The sequence below is a fragment of the Galleria mellonella genome, unplaced genomic scaffold (genome assembly GCF_026898425.1).
Source record: "Galleria mellonella isolate WM207_F2 unplaced genomic scaffold, CSIRO_AGI_GalMel_v1 utg184, whole genome shotgun sequence".
In the NCBI taxonomy this organism is placed as follows: domain Eukaryota; kingdom Metazoa; phylum Arthropoda; class Insecta; order Lepidoptera; family Pyralidae; genus Galleria; species Galleria mellonella.
The window spans coordinates 8,011,606-8,029,935 of NW_026442025.1; the positions used below are offsets into that span (position 1 = coordinate 8,011,606).

At 32.7% G+C, this 18,330-nt stretch overlaps 1 protein-coding gene across 4 annotated transcripts in view; it reads right to left on the bottom strand.

Moving 5' to 3' along the window:
- LOC113512138 (brain tumor protein) overlaps positions 1 to 18,330 on the bottom strand; it is a 588,229-nt gene that overhangs the window by 442,057 nt on the left and 127,842 nt on the right. The gene's annotated exons all lie outside the window — the stretch shown is intronic.

Genomic DNA, 18,330 nt, shown 5'->3' on the forward strand with positions numbered 1-18,330 from the left:
CTATCGATAATTCGAGCCGCCCGACTTTGAATGCGGTCTAACGGAAGGAGTTGGTACTGTGGCGCTCCTGCCCACAGGTGAGAACAGTATTCCATATGCGGCCTGACTTGGGCTTTATATAATTTCAGGCGGTGTTCTGGCATGAAATATCGTCTCACCCTATTGAGCACTCCTAACTTTTTGGAAGCTATCTTAGCCTTCTCCTCCAGATGACCGCAAAACTGGACGTCGCAAGATATATCAACGCCCAGAATTCCTAGACTTGACTTTTTATCAAGGGAAGTGCCCTGAAAGTGAGGAGATACGACAAACGGCGTCTTTTTTGCGGTAAACGCGCAGACTTGTGTCTTTTTGGGGTTAAATTGGACAAGATTTTGTTCACCCCAGATCGAAACTTGATGGAGTGAAGTTTCGATTTCAGACACAAGTCTATTCCGGCACTCATCGGTATGTGCCCGCGAGATCTTTGCATGACCGGTATATAATGTATCTCCTGTACTGTCGTCCGCATAGCAATGAATATTACTTATCTGTAACATATCATTGATATGCAGAAGAAACAGAGTCGGAGATAGTACACAGCCTTGCGGGACACCAGCATTCAAAGGTTTTAAATCAGAGCATGCACCGTCGACTACGACCTTAATGCTACGTTCCTTGAGAAAACTGGCGACCCAAATGCACAGTCTCGCAGGCAACCCAAATGAAGGTAGCTTTGAAAGCAGCGCTCTATGCCACACCCGATCAAAGGCCTTCGCAATATCCAGACTAACTGCTAAGGCCTCTCCCTTACTCTCGATTGCCACTGCCCATCGGTGTGTTAAGTAAGCTAAAAGATCACCGGCCGAACGTCCCCGTCGAAAGCCATACTGGCGATCACAGATCAGCCGGTGCTCTTCTAGGTACCGGAGCAGTTGACGGTTAATGATGGATTCCATAACCTTCGAGAATAAGGAAGTAATAGCTATGGGCCTATAGTTAGCTGGATCTGAGCGATCTCCCTTTTTAGGGATCGGATGCACCAGAGCAGTCTTCCAAAACTTTGGGACTATGCCCGATGAGTAGCTAAGCCGAAAAAGACGCGTAAGAACCGGAGCCAACTCTGGTGCGCACGTCCTAAGCACAATTGGAGGAATACCATCAGGCCCACTCGACTTATGGATTTCGAGAGAGAAAAGTGATTAATGTATTATTGATTAATTAGGACGAAGAAGTCTGTCCTTTTCCATCTTAAATATGTACTCGTATACTAACATTATAATCGATCGGTTGAGCAATTAAACCGCTGAGAAACAGCAAATAAACAAATGTATTCCTTGACTTTGCCTGCGTGATTTAGTATATAAAATCTATGTGGTAAGTTAAGATATATCTTGCCCCTGTTCTAAATTTCATTCAGCTTTTTTAAAGTTTTAAAAGTAATAGATAATATTATAATATATAATCCATTTGTTGTTACAAATTTTCGAATTCATAATATTAACAGGATATTAGTAAAGAAATATTTTTCATTTAAGTGTAATTGTACATAAACGCATACAGCTAAACGACAATACCCCACTTTCTTTGACAGTCAGGTAAAAACCTAACTCGTCGTAACTCAACGTCATCCGATACTTTATACTTTGTACTGTTACAAGTTAGTGAAAAGAGGCCACATTAGATAGGGTCATTTATCAAGTGGACAGACCATCCCCCGCGGCTCTTAGCGCCATCCGCAATGACAAATGTTCCGGTCAGGTAAAAACCACTATGTTACTAAATTTCACTTAACCGTTTCCTGATGCGGACGGAGATCGTTAAACGGAGCGCCGCGAAATTTGACGTTTTTGAGTTATGACTTTTGACGTTGTGAATTGCGACCTACCATATTTGAGTGCGGCTGCTACGTTTGGCATTAGTTATGGAGCTAAAATTTCACTTAAACGTTTCTTGACGCAACCCTCCGCGGTATTTTAAGTTTTTGAATTATAACTTTTGACGTCGTGGCCCATTTAGGAATACGCGTGAACGTGGAAAATGGCAGCTGCGCAATCATCATAAAATGAATATGGAATATTATGGGATATAAAATAATAATAACCTTTTGATAATATTGCGTAACATTAAAAAAAATATATATACAAATCCCAGAATCTTCTTTTAAAATAACTTCGAAATTCAAAACACTTGAATCATTAATAAAAGTAATATATCAAAAGAATATAAATAAAATGAATAAATAATAATTTCCTAAATTGAATTCGACCGAAAATCGAACCTAGCAACCGCATTTAGGTTATGTGCGTACATGCGTTACGAAGGTCATCAGAAATATACCACAAAAAAAAATACGTGAGATATTGACATTTTATAAAGAATGTCAGGCCGGTAAAAAAATAAATAAAAAAAAAGCGAGAAATCCTAAATTGAGTGGCACGTCCCGGTGAAAGGTTCGACATGCGTAAAGTGATTTATGTGGCCGCGGATAGGGTTATCTGCAAGCCCTTTATCCATTCCACGTCAGTCAAAAGGGGTATCTGATTTTCACTGGACTCTTTAAATTTCAGAACTTTGCGGATCTATTAGATGTATTTTATCTCAAATTTATAATAAATCTCTATATCTTCGTTCCTTTTTTAAAATTGTTAAGTACGGCCATATAAATAGGATCTATTTTATGTGCATATGATATCTGACATTTAAAATTTATAATATATCCGTTCCATTTTTGAAATTATGAAATAGCTTCCGAATTTAAACACCGATAGCTTTGTCCTATTATAAAATAATATATTTTAGAACGTATAGCACGATATGGTAGTCAGAGATATTTGTCGACAATTACCGCTGTGGGGAACGGCATGCCCATATTTAGCATAACATATCTTTAAGACATAAAAAATCCATGTCATGATGTTTGTTCCCGCTAACCTCCAAAAACGCTTAACCGATTTCAATGAAATTTTGTAAATATATATTGCTTGTTCAGACTTGAGGTATATGATAGTTTTTATCCCGTAAAGGAAAAATAAACCTGTCAGTTGGTTAATAACTGCTTCACGACATAAATACTAGTGGGACAGATGTACCCAAGCCGATGACTAATGTACAAAGTCTCTCTCTATTAAAAACTGACTACGTATTCAACTTATTTAATCTAAAAAACTTTGCATTGCTAGTAAACAAACAATCGTTAAATTTAATACACTGAGTAAAGCAATAAAGGTGTGAGTCACCTTAAAACATTATTATTTTGACTTTATCTATCCCTGAAATTACAGTGAATCCCTCTCAATGCAAAATACATATAAAGTGTACGTGTTTATTTCTTAAAGTAATTTAATACTTAATTAATTAATTTAGGCCTATCAAATTGCTTCTCTCCGTCCAAATAAGCTTGATAGAGGTTGCTTTTAGCTTAATATATGGCTTCCCGTTATGCTTGTTTCTACCATATTTTTGTAATTGTTAACAATATTTAGATACCCGTATTATCACAGTTATAGTACCATTTCAGATTATAGCATGGCCACTTTTTGAGTGGGGAATAAGTAATTGGGGATTAATGGCCCCATTGCTAGCAATGTATCCTATAAGATCGACCACTATGCGGTCTCCACTGCAAAACGATCGCAGTAAATTCCTGATAATCACGACAGGCCAACTCTTCACTAGTACCCTTGTCAGCGTATCTCGATAGCGCAGGTAGGACTACCATTCTATTTTCATACCAATAAAACACTTTCTTTCTTGCTCGCTCAAATTGACCTAATCCTTCAATTATTAGAGTATTATGAGTTGACAATAGTTAATTATTTTAATTTATCTTTTTTGACTGTAATTTTTATAAAACAAAAATTTTGGTTAGATTTTTCTTTTACATTTCAGCAATGTTTTCGTTACGTTACTCCACAATTGGACAACATTAAAGGAAGCCACAATCACGAAATTAATCTTTATACACAATAGGAAAATAATGAAATTGAACAAAAGGAATGTTTTTAGAATAACTAAGAAAATACTCTTGAAATATGAGGGGACTGAGGCAAAAATAATGAACAGAAAGACAATTTTAGATATTAATATAAATATAAGTATTTACTCAATTTTCTTATCTGATAAGGAAATAGTAAATAAGCCAATAATTCTAACTAACTGTAACTAGTACTGTCAGCTATAGACATGACACCTTTGTTTACACAATTAAGATTGCAGTCCACAAAAAAACCTATTTCAGTTGTAGAAAACCAGTTATTAAAGATTTATAATTTAAACTACTGAATATTGAAATAAATATTCTATGGAACCAATATATAAATATATTCTTTCAGATAGAAAAATAATTTTCTTAATTCGTTTACAGCTAACACAGTTATGAGGTAATAAACATAAAAATGAAATACAATCTAATTGAGAACCTTGTTTTTTAAGACGGTTATAAATATGTTGTACTCGTAACCCTTCACGTGCTGTCGTTCTAGCATACTATGAGATATCAGGGCAAAATGTAAATTTACTCTCTTCCTTTAACTTTATTATATTTACATTAATTTATAAAACAAACATGTAACTATTCCTAATATACACATAAGCTTATTTCAGGTAAATAACGATAAGTAACACCGCATATTGTGAAACATTGCTTTAAATATTCGCTTTACTCGTACAGTGTACATAAGTACATTTGCAAATACAATATTTACCTTCAAACAACTCTGTTACTGACCCAGTACAATTAAAAACATTTACAAACAATTCCTAAGCGTGCATTGTTTCCTTCATATATGAACACTTCATCAAATAACACGAAACAATACGGGGAACAAGAGAAAATATTACGGATCGTACGTCATAACATCGCGTTAATGCCGCCTTTATTTCTTTTACGCACTAAACCATATAATTCCCAATTTCGCCAACAAAAGAAATAATATTAAGGGCCATTTCTAAAAAAAGAGGCCCCGCCACTAAATTCACTTTTCCTCTGTTGTGAGGGAGGCGCAGTTTCAATTATACGCAACAACGTAGTATCCGACATTGAGATTGAAAACTGAGTTTTGTCGCTCGGCCATTTTAAGACAATTTATTTCTGATTCATAAAGTTTAAAATTAAATAATGTCAAACGACAAATGTTTATTGAAATTGTAGATTGAGTTCTTTTTTAAATAATTATTAAATTGTTATTTCTTAGCAGTTTCGCTTTTACTTGTATAATGTTAGTTATATTATTTCAATGAACCATTTTGTTTTTACTAATACATTTGTTAAGTTTGCAGAACAGGCAATATCCAAGCAGTCTTCAGAGGCAAGTAGATGACAAAAAAGACATGGCTGCTCTAAAACAATGTGAAAACGACCGGTTGGCAAATATGTATCAACCGGTCTCAGCTGGGAAGAATCAGAATTTATTGCTCAAGACCCTCAAAAATGAATGTCTCTTCTACGAGCCCTATGTCCTTAATAAGGAATAGAAGGAAGACATCACCGTTATTAATACATTTGTTATGTACTCGTATATAAAAGTTCTAAATTTCGAGGGCACAATGAGTGTTAAATCACCACTGAACCCATTTTTTGACACGCCGTATCAAAAAATAGTAAACTTCTTTATTCTTTCTAAATCCTCTTTAGATACCGAAAATGATTAGATTGTAAAGAGGGAATAACAAATTAATGTTAAAGTAATAAGCAATTTATTTTTCAATCAGACGAGGTGATTGAAAGCTTAAAAGCAGTTACCTTGATGTATGGTCTCATTGTCTGATACCAAGTCATGCCGATAACGTGTCGCTCATTGAATTTTTCACCCCCGCCCTAGCTTTCAATATCCGAATGGAGGGGAGGTTACAAAAGAAAATGAATAGTCGCTTGTGAAGGGATGAGCTGTTAAACTTCGGCGCGTGTCTCGCGACTTAAACTGGTATGGTGTTAAAGAATTTGGATGGTATAAAATGTAATATATTGAATATTAAAAATCGTATGAATTAAAATACACATGTACGAATATATTATTGAAAAGCATAAAGTCAGCAACTTCAATTATTAAATATATTAAGTTGAAGGATTTAATCTCTGGATAATACGCTCTAAGAGTGTTTAAATCCACATCATTCGGGTTTCAGCTCTCATTTAATAGTGCTGTCGATTCAAATAATTAGCAGTTTTATGTGTGTATGTATATAAGAGTATATACACTATTCTATGTTTTAAAACACCTTATACATGTACCAAATTTCATTTTAATTCGTTCAACTGTTTACAAATATTTTTACAAACTTTCACATTTCTAATATTGGTGGTATGTTTTTCTTTTATTGGATGATAATGGATATGGTAATCTCGTACACGCTAACGGTGTACACCGGCGGGGCACCGGTGAAGGATGATAGGTGACAATGAAAAGGCAAGTCAGTTAGCCTATCGTGATGAATAGACTTGGACTTCACCATGATGGTTTTCAAGGGGGACCACGTAGAGGTCAACCTTGTTAGGTACCTTGCTAGCAATGGAACCCTTAGCCCACATTACTAGCAACCCTTCCTACCTAGTGAGATGTTTACCAACACCAGAGAGATAATATTAGATTTCTATATAATAAATAGCCCACGTTTTAGACTTAATTTTTTTTTTACTAAAGCAAATACTATTTAGTTATATTATTAATTCTTTTTTCCACAACTATGCAGTTAGTACTATGAATAGGAATAATTATAAATAAATATATATATAAATATGAATAGAATAGATTGAAAGGAAGCGTACTTGGCCCAGATATGTGTCGAAACAGCTCACTCAGTCACCGGGTACCGAGAAGTGAGTGGCTCAAGGATGTTGATTCACAACCAACAATTGCTAAGGCCTAATGCATAAAATTATCATTCGTTCTTGTTGCAACATTAATGCGAATTTACTAAATCGGTGATGCGCCAAGAACTTCTCTAAATCGTAATCTCGAATCAATTTTTAGGATACGGTGAAATAAACGTATGTTTGCACATAAGAAATACGGCTGTACAAAATTAATTTAATTATTATCGTTGTCTGCATTTATAATCTATAGTCTATATCTTTAGAAATATTACAGAGATCCACTAGAAACAAACAACAAATTTGTTTTTTGTTTCTAGTAGATAAATTCAAAAACAACTCAACCGATTTTAAAAATTCTTTGACCTATAAAAAGCTACATTATCACCGAGTATCAAGAAACTAGAGATCCCTACGAATAAAATTATAATAATGTAGGCCAAGATATCAAAAATCTGTTCTTTAAATCTAATATAAAATACTAATTTATCTTTCTATCTATCTACGTGTGAATCCAGGACAGATAGCTAGTTAATAAAATGAAACTGTTAATTTGGTTACTCATATTTTAATTTAATATTCATAATTGAAAATAATATTTCTTTTCAGGTGAGCTTATTTATTAATAAATACTTAAGAAATATTGGACCGATTTGGTTATTTTAAATGTCCATCATAGTACGATTGAAATTTAAGAAAAAAGAATAAAGTTGTAATTAAATTAACATTTAATTTAGACTACAGTACATTTATTGATCATTAAAATATACTTATCATTATAATATATTTATTTATTTATTTCTTTATTGTACACACTAGTAGATAAGAATATGACAAAGGTAATCAAAAATACAAAGGCGAGCTTAACTCTAATAGAGTTTTCTTCCAGCAAACCCAAAGTGGAAATATACGTATATAAATATACGTATAGAAGCCCATTAAATATGATATGGGTGAGCATTTGCGTTCAGTAAAAAGTGTTCTCATTTAACTACAGACAAACACACGGATATTATTATCCTAGATCCTAAATGTCATTATTAGATTATCTAACAAGTTAAACACTTTACACTTATTTATGTTGTACTTAAGAACAAATCGTGAATTCTTTTCGTTTCTAAATTAGTAATCTGTTAAGTTCATAATTATTATTAGTGTTTAGTATAACAAAAGCAATTTTTTTTTTACTAGTTTTCGTTCCTATACCATGAGCATCGTAGAAGCGACTAAAGAATCTTAAAGGTTCTTAAAGACAACAGCATCCCTCTTAAAACATCACCAAAGTCTAGTGGTTGCTAACCTACCTGCCAAGTGTGGCAAATACTAGCAAAACCCCCCTTATGAGGGAGGCCTATGTTCAACAGTGAACATTTAATGACTGACATGATAATGATGATGAGTTCTAGTAAGTAATAGTTTTAGAAATATAACATTTATAATAATTATATAATGTGAACAAAACAACGTCTGTCTGGTCAGCTAATTAATAATAGTAAACATATAAGATAATAAATTTAGTAACAAAATCCAAAATATAATAATAAATCAATCAATCTATCAAAATACCGTCACCTCTCCCTACAATCATTTATTAGTCATGTAAACGTACAAATTGTTATTTTTCATACAAAATGTCAGATTAAGTTACAGCTATTAAAGTTCAATTTGTTTGTGTGAAAGGTGGCAATAATAATGTTAGTTTAATGCTAGACTCTCAAGGCCTTCACAACTCAATGCCTTAACTTTTCAAATTACATATTCTATTTGTTCTGGAACATAAATGAACTACGACAATATGTTCCTACGGAAACACTTGAGTAGGTTCTAAAAAAAGAAAACTAGTTGTATTTTAGTTACTGACGACATCAAAAAGAAATTATCCTTACTAATATTATAAATATGAAAGTGAATTCGTTTGTTTGTTGCCAAATAGTGCTTTAAAGGCTTAATCAATCACTATGAAATTTAGTATATATTATATGTACTACACGCGATGGAGAAGGATACAGGCGACTACTTTTTATTCCGGTCAATGAACACATCTCAGCTACACAGACGAAGTCGTGGATAAGAGATAGTTTGAGTATAAAACTTTGCAGATTGGAGTTTGTATATAGGTACTGCATTATTTAATTTTCAATTATTAATCGGTTCCTTTGAGATATAACTAACAAATTTGACAACTCATTATAAATTTACTGCAACTTGTGCAAATAACATAAAGTTAACGTATTCTTCTAATAAGTACCAAAATACTAATTCGAGGCAGACATTAAGTGTGCACCAGACCTTACAACTGCTTAATGAGAACCAGCTGTTCAATTCGTCGCGGCGTATTGTGCAAGGTCAGGCATTCCGCACGTTTTTACACTGATTATCAATTTTACTAGATTCACGATTGTTAATGTTTTGTGCCTGTATGCATGAATGATTATGGATAATTTACGTCGGTGTTTAGACCAGGCACGCATTAAAGAATACGCAGATTTATATAATGAGTTAATAATTTGAGCAATTCTAATATGATTTCTCATGACTTAAGACTGCATTGAACACATTTAAATAAATAATGTTTTAACATGAACGGACATAGTATGTAACGGAAACATATAACTGCTTTTCGATATATTGACTGAAATATATTTTCTACTTTGAAGGATAAGATCTTGATAGTTTTCTACCTATATTTAATATTTTTCCTGTTCAAGATGAACTGTGAACGAGATGAACAGGAAAAAATTAAATGACTGAATGACACTAAAAAATATATATATAACAGGAAAATGGTACAAGAATGATAGTGATGACATATCATCGACCTTTTAACATGAAAAGTAGTTACAACTCTTGACATCGTGAGTTGAGCAAAAATATATGTAACGGAAAAGTTATAATACTAAAGAGAATGAACTATACAAAGGTTTATTTACTTTATCATATTTCATGTATTGCAGCAGTTGAATACAAAATATTGTACCTGTTGTCCTATGTTACTAATAAGTACTTGATATTCAACAATCAACTTAAATATTTAAAATATTTTGTAAAGAAATATACAGAGCCAAAGAAATAATATAACGTAATGGAAGCATACAAAGACATTTCACATACCTATATTAAACATTATATTTTAAGCTAGTAATAATCAGTTATGCATACGTAAGGTTTCCAACAATGTAAATGTAATAAACTATTAAACTTAATAAGCAGATCAACTTGTGGTACCTATTTACGATGACATGAGGCGCACATTAGTGTAGACCCAGCGTAATTTACCTTTATAATCTGAAATATACAGATAGGACTCTTGTTGTTTCACTTTGTCTGGAATGGTTCATTATGAAGGTACGCCGGACCAGATAGGGCGCATTCTTATAAACCACATTCCAGGACCAGGATATGGAGTCGTTTTGTTTGTATATATATATATGTGTATAATTATATACATATGGTACTATAAACTTACTATATTTACGACTTTGTATAAGTTTTACGTAATATGTATGAGTGCGAAATCGAAAGGGTTTACTTTTGCCCGTCCAATATTAATTTTGTGAAAATTGAAGCAGTCTTTTTCAGACTACAACATGGGATTCTTCATAAAAGGGATAAAGAGGTTTCTTCAGAGTTGGCAAAGCGCGCGTAATGCCCCTGGTATTGCAGGTGTTTATAGGCTACGGTAATCGCTTACCATTAGGTGGGCCGTATGATTTTTTGCCACCTTAGTGCTATAAACAAATAGATTATAAAGATTAACATGTACACAAACAAAATGTATAATAAGGTACATAAATTTAATTATATATAAAAACAAGATTAAGATGCAAAAATAGGCGGCCTTATTGCTAAAAAGCTATCTCTTCCAGGCAACCTTAATTTTATATATCCTTTTATTTTATATATTATATTTATACATAGCTATTGATCTTTAAATAGTGCCTTCTATATTTGCAAATCTTTTGACCCTTATCTCATTTTTTGTTTGTCAACAAAGTATTGGACCTCGAAACCCTCGTGTCAACCGTCACATTTGTGTTCACTTTCATCTAATAGATATCATCGTTGCCTCAATCTTATCTTAGTTATGTTTCCTTATTCCATTTAAGGAAGATTTATTTTAAGGAGGCTCTCTAGAGCTACCCACATCTTTGTTAAAACTCTCTTTCAAACATGAATAAATATAATGCAATAAACGTTTTACGCTTGTAAATATTTGAGTTCTCTCCAACGAAGTTTGCAATTTAACATTTATTAAATATGGTTTTACAAAAGTTGGCAGAAACAAATTTTTGCATATGCATTCACTAGCTGTTCATGATAATGTTTACAGACGTACTTTATTCGTAGCATTTTTAATCTTTTAAAATGTTGTTTTAACGTAATTAATTTTTATATATGTATTTATGTAAAATAATACCTAATACTGAATTACATCTATTTATATAATTTGATGATGAGTTTAACAATGTACTATTAGGAAGATTTACCATTTACCCCTAAAAACGTGAGTAAAGTCATAACAATTAATTAAAAGCATATTTATTATTCCTTAGTAGAAATAACCAAACTATTTTCTCTTCTCATAGTACGCACACTGTCCGCTGGTAATTAATGCTCCTTACCAGAGTTTGCTGGAAGAGAACTTTTACAGAGATAAAAACGCCTGTTGTGCATCTATATTCAAAATAAATTATAACAACGCAATTTTTGTATACAATGAAGTATTAGTAAATAAAATAATCTGACATTTCGAGATTCTAGAAACATAAATTGCCACAGATTATGGCAAACCAGTTTTATGTCTGCAGTCATATTAAATTAATCGAACATGATTTTTTGATCGTACATAATTTAATTCTATTGCTCTTAGCAACATAAAAACAGCAATTTTTACTTTGATACAATTAATACATAACCGGCGAGGATATCGCGTAACATATACGAAAAAAAGAAAATAAGGGAAAATCGAGAACGTTTTTCTTTTTGAAGTCGTTTAAAAATACAAAGCCTTAGAAACGTAAAGAAACGTAAAAAGAGCGTAGATAATTATTGCCACGTTAAAACAACAATAAAGGAAACAAGAGTTCTCAAGCTAAAGCATGATACACAAACATTGTATAATAATGTTATGTTGTCTCGTAATACGTTACTTTGAAGCCGCAATGGCTCGTAACCAGTTCTGAAAGAAAGGGAAAGGATTAGATATAGTATTAAAAATGAAAGGGACGACACGATTATGAATGTGAGATTCTAAAGGCATTTGCCAAATGACAGTATTATTATGGTAATGCTATACATGCACAAGAAAGTATTGTGTGCTCGAAATTTTTAGTCGCGACCTAATCTAGTTATCTCTGAGTTTGTCATGTCAATAGGCTCTCTTGAGAAAAATATTTTATAAAACTTTTTTAGCAAGTGCAAATGTAAAAATATTTTCTTTTTTGGGCAAATAAATGTTTATGCAAATAAGAACAAAAGGCAGAAGAAATTGCCGAGGTAAAGCAAAAACATTTATACTTGTTTGACCCTAATCTAGTTCTTTTGTGAACAATAACATTTTTTTTTTATTATTGAATGCAGACATAATGAAATTTAGAATCTAGGTTTGTTATTACGTCAATCAAGTGTTAAAATTAACACACTACGGGGACTAAACGCGACGCGATTTATAGAAAATATAACCTACATACCTGAATTTTATTTCCTATTTACCGAAGTATTTCAAAAATCGAAAGTTTTAAGTAATTGTTAGCCACATGGTCAAATATTTTAATAATCCAATTCAATAAACTGTAACATTAATAATGGCAGAAAATGGACCACTTCCAGTGAGATTGTTCCATTTTCTGTAGATATCAACTATCGAGCATTGATGAAAGAGCTTTTAGTCTTCGCTCTTAGATTTTAGTAGAAATTGTTGTTTTTTAGTTATGATTAACGAAATCACAGCAAATTTTGTTGTGACTACGACTCACTTTTAAAACGCGAGAAAAAAGGCGTCTCGTACATGCATTGATTTTTTTTTATTTATTGTACACAAACTTCTGCTTCGAAACCTTATTACTTGCTTTTTTTAGTCCGCAAATAAAGACTAGTCACAGTTTGAAATTATATTATTATTATTTTAAATTATTATTCTACAGAGACGTGGGTTGTTCTATCGATTACAAAAAGAACTATCAAAATCGGTATAAAATTGGTGAAAACTTATAGATGAACAAGCTATATCCCACGACTTCACCCGCAGTCATATCATGGCATTGTATAACCTTCCTTAAGAAATCAGCTATCAAATACAAAAACAATTTTTCAAATCCATCTTATATTGGTAGACACCAGCATGTACAAACAAATACACTCTTGCGCTTCATTATGTTATGATAAATAAGAGTGTACAAATTAAAAATCTTCTCCTGTATTAAGTCGCATAAAAATACCAATATCAGGTATTACAGTGAACGTGAAAGGTAAATCAATCATCGGTATCGTGGAGTGGATTTCCGAGTATTGAATTTCCGTGCTATATTGAAAATAGTCTGTGACGTCACGCTCTAATAATTATATCGAACTGTCAAGTTATACCAGAACCAGTTACTCTGATTAATTAGGAACATTATAATAATATTAAATTAATAATATTAAATCATCTTCCAGCAGCGGTATTTCCAAACCGATACTACATCATAACCTTCAAGAAAAGAGCATATTCCTTTTTAAAAGGCCGGCTGCACACCAGCAATGCCGTTGGTGTTGTGGGTGATCATGGGCGGCGGTAGTCACTTACCATCAGGTGAGCTGCATGCTCGTTTGCTCCCTGTGTTGTAAAAAAAAATGTTATTCCGAACGACGGCGTTAGGCTTATCTGTTGCCAGTTTGGATTCTAATATGCTCGACGAAATGTGGGCATATCAAGTAAGAATATTATATTCTCCACAATAGTGTGAATTTTAAATTTTGTGTGATTATCCCTTTAGAGATTACACTTGGGAATTTAAATATTTTTTAAATTAATTATTCGAACGACTGAATACATTTTTAATGACATTTAGTACGCTGCCGTGGCACGCGGATTTCATTTAAATATGTACTACTATCGACATTCGTATTTTTTAAACTCTACTATGTACCTGTGAGGTCACATTTTAACCGACTGCATAAAAGGAGAAATCTGCCAATTCGATTATATCTTTTTTTATATTTTTTATCTCAGAACATCCGTCATTTATTTATTTGAAATATTTTTATTGATTTACACTTTATTGCATTGTTATATTCTTTTTATCTATAAGGATATATTTACAGATAGGTCAGGTAAAAATTTTATCAAAATTAGTTTAATACTTTAATTTTTAAATGAAAATAACCGATTTTGCCGCAGCAATCGTAATTGAAGTTGGTTTTTCTTTTTTTTTTTGTGAACCGAAATCTACTTTTTATATTTTTACAAGTTCCTTAGGTATTCAGTATTTAAAACTCGTTTAATCCGAATTACAAGACAGAACTATCAAATCGCAAATCATATTATCATCCTATTTACATACAAAGGCTTGTATTTTTTTAATTCGTATAATAAGATTCATATTTTTCGAATTAATTTATGTCTAGTAATAGTAATGTATGTGTAATTAGTGTATGTAAGTAATGTATGTGTAGTTAATGTCTCAAAAGGAAATTTATTTACATGAGATGTGTATAATATAGATATTAAATCAAAGATTAGGTGGCAGGAATTGTTACTAATGGATAGGTTAGTTTAACCCCACTGTTAGTGATATACAGGGTATACAAGTCGACCTACCTGCGGTCCCCCTTAGAAACTTGATTTCTAATCAATTAGTTGCAATGTTTTTTCCATTATTAAAAAAAAATCCTAATTAAGGATCCTGATTAAGGCATTAAGTAATTTTTCGTAATGATTTATGCAAGTTATATAATATAGTTAGTTATTATGCCATACTCATTGTCTGCGCTGATCGGTCAACTACCGGACGGATTTTACAACCTTGGCATATTATACCGAGCCCAAACAAGTTATATCCGGAAAAAAACTCAAATGTAGTTAGATGCAGCAGCCTGTAATTTTGTCTATGCAATAAAATGAATCATTTTGTTAATTAATTATAAAACAAAACATTATGTTTCTGTGAAATAGAAAAACATAATTTGTATTTACCACAATATTTCTTTTTTATTTTAGATACTATTTATAACTAAATTCTTGTTTAACACGAAAATATTATTGTTATTTTATACAAAAAGTATTTTTTTTAATAAAATATAGTTTAATTAATGTATTTTGTACTTACTAAAGCCGCTTAGGAATACTAAAATGACTAATCGAGTTTGCTTTAATGTATTAGGTACTGGACCGTCTTTACAAAAGTTTTTCAAAGTGTTTACATTCTTGAAGGAGCCCTATGTTCATCATTGGACAGATAACGACTGATGCGATGATGATGATGAAGTTATGCTAATGACGTAACATTTACAAAACAAAATTGCACTTTTTAAAAATTGTTTAAAAATTTTCTTAAACGACGTTCATTATCTAGAAACGAGCAGAACCTATCATTTAACAGTATTTAAGAACCAACATAAAATAAAAACTAAGAACTACGCGAAAAAGAACTAGTATTTTCCATCGGCGAACGAAGTCGGAAACGGCAAAAAAAATCACTTGAAATTATTCCAGTTAACTCTCCGTGAAATCTGGCCATTAATCTCACAACTGCCTCCCATTTTCGTGAGAAATAAAGAGGATGCATTAAGAAAAATATGGGCACACAGCACTATTAGACGAATTTGTATTCCAAATTATAAATCTAGTACATTTTCGCTGTTTATAATTCTATGTTTTGAAAGATTATATTATTATTTCTATTATAAAATAATAGTGTATAAGTAATAGCAATAAATAGTATAAAATTACATCATTTCATCTTAGTCATTATCCGTCCACTGCTTTACATAGGCCTCCCCCATAGTCTGTCGGAACATAAGGAACGGTTCTAAGCCACCTGCATAGTATAAAATATATATACAATAATATTTATTTTTATAAAAAATAACTCTTGCCCGCATTAACTTTCTACGCATGGATTTTTTAAGTAGGAATACTAATGACTCTCATTGACCACTTGTTAATGACATATTAAGATAAAGCATACATCAGTTTATAAATGAAACGTTTAGAAATCAAATTGTGAAAACCACATCCAATTTGATACAGTAGCTATTGTATGATGTGCGAATTACGAATAGATATAGCCAAATTGAGAACCTCTTTCTATTTGAAGTCCCTTGAAAAAGATTAAAAAATCTACTATATTTTCAAAGTCGGTAAAGACTTTATAGTAATACAAGATTTCACATTATCACGTCGTGTCATAGCTCCGTAATCGCCTCATTGTGAATGTTTGAGACTAATATAATAATACAGAATACTTCTTTGTGCAACTTTTTTATTACGGCGTTCTCTGGAACATAATGCGACTGAATACATACATACATAATACAGTATTGCGAAATTTCTTGTAATTTTCGAAGGAATTATCATTAAGGTCGTATTATACATTATGCCATTCTCATATAGTGAATACATACTACATACATGTACTTTGTAATCATGCCATTACGGGCGAGAATAATAATAATATGCACAAATATATCTGTACTATAATAAAGAGGAAAGATTTGTTTGTTTGTTTATAATGGATAGACTTAAAAACTACTCGACCGATTTAAAAAATCTTTTACATATCATCATCATTATATCAGACTTCAACCGTCCACTGATGAAAACAAGCATCTCCTTGGGAGGTTTTGCCAGTACTTGCCACGCTTGGCAGGCGGATTGGCAACCGCAGTTAGGCTTTAGAGATGTTTTAAGAGGGATGCTCCCCATCCCTTGCCGTCCCTTAGTCAGCTCTTACAACACCCACGGGAAAGGAAGGAGTGGCCTATTCTATGTGGGGACCACATGACCATATATAGCCATAATAAGCGATATAATCGACAAGTAATATATGCTATATATTATTTTCGAAAATTCTATCTACCCGTGTGAAATTAGGCCGGACCGCTAGTCGTTAAAGAACTATTAAGAAACAAACCCGGTATTTCTCTGATGTTGCGGGTGGGTGTCCATGGGCGGCGGTAATCACTTACCATCAGATGAGTCACATGTGCGTTTGGCTGCGTGTGTGTCGTCATCAGCTAGCAAAGTAAGACTGGCTCCATAAGTTTATTTTTATTTTTTTTTATGGGTGAAAATGGTATGGTAACCGCGCCTGCGCTAACGGGATACGCTGGCGGAGCACCAGTGAAGGGTGATAGATGAGAATGAAAACAGGCCAGTTAGCCCATCATGATGAATTCATCAGGAATTAACCAGGGAGAACCGCGAAGAGGTCGCAATGGAATAGCAATGGAATTCTCAGTCTCTATTACTAACAATCCCTTTCCCCCCTGGCTCCATAAGTTACCAGCAAGACGAATTGCTTTAAATACATTGTCTTCAAATTTTGAAATTCAACAATAAAATTAACAATAATGCTTTCTAGGGGGAGCCGAATGCAGTTCGACCTGATCCTAACAATACACCCTGTATTGCTAGCAATGGGACATTTAGACTCAATTACTAAGAATTCCTTTCCCCACAAACATTAAGACATATTGGACGAAGATGCAGTCTAGTTTGCAGAACGCTCAACAGATTTAGATTCGTCGTTCATTCGCGGTTGAACGGTTCAACATATAATGGTACACCGGCCTTTGCTAATGGTGATCTATGGCGGGACACCAACGAAGGATGAAATTAGATAATTGGCTTATCACGCCGAATTCACAAGGAATTAACAGCGATGGTTTTCTGAAGAGACCTATCAAAGTTTATTGCTAATATACTCCCTCCATGATACAATGATAGATGTTTTGTATAGATGTCCCAGGTTTAGACATAGGTAACGCAGGCGGGAATACCCTTCCATTATCAGCCATTAAAATAAATTGGGCATTTAGTAATACGTTATTTCAAGTACCCTATATAAACAGTTTTTAACAAATGAATAAACAGTTGGCACTAATCAGCTCAGTATGTATGCGCGAGTGATCAAAGCTCTGATTAACGCCGACCCGGTAACTCACAAAGTCAACTAGCTTTTGTGACCGCTTAACGTTTTCACACACAAAGCGTTTTGTTTCCGACACTATTTTATTATAAAATACAACCATAGATAAAATAATATTTCTTTTTTTCTATGTCACAATTTTAAAAAGTATTAAGATATTTTCAGGGTCGACAACGCGCCTATGACGCCTCTAGTGCTGCAGGTGCCTATGTTATGCTGTTATGCTACCATAACCGTCTCCATACTATATACTATAGTCGAACTAAACTAAAATAATTTTAAATTAATTTAATTACACTTTTTGCATCTTGATCTAGAAAATATAAATTGATACAAATCACTTTGTATCAATTTATATTTTGTGTGCAAATTTATACATCAGACTGATTCTCCGATAATAAAAAAAATACA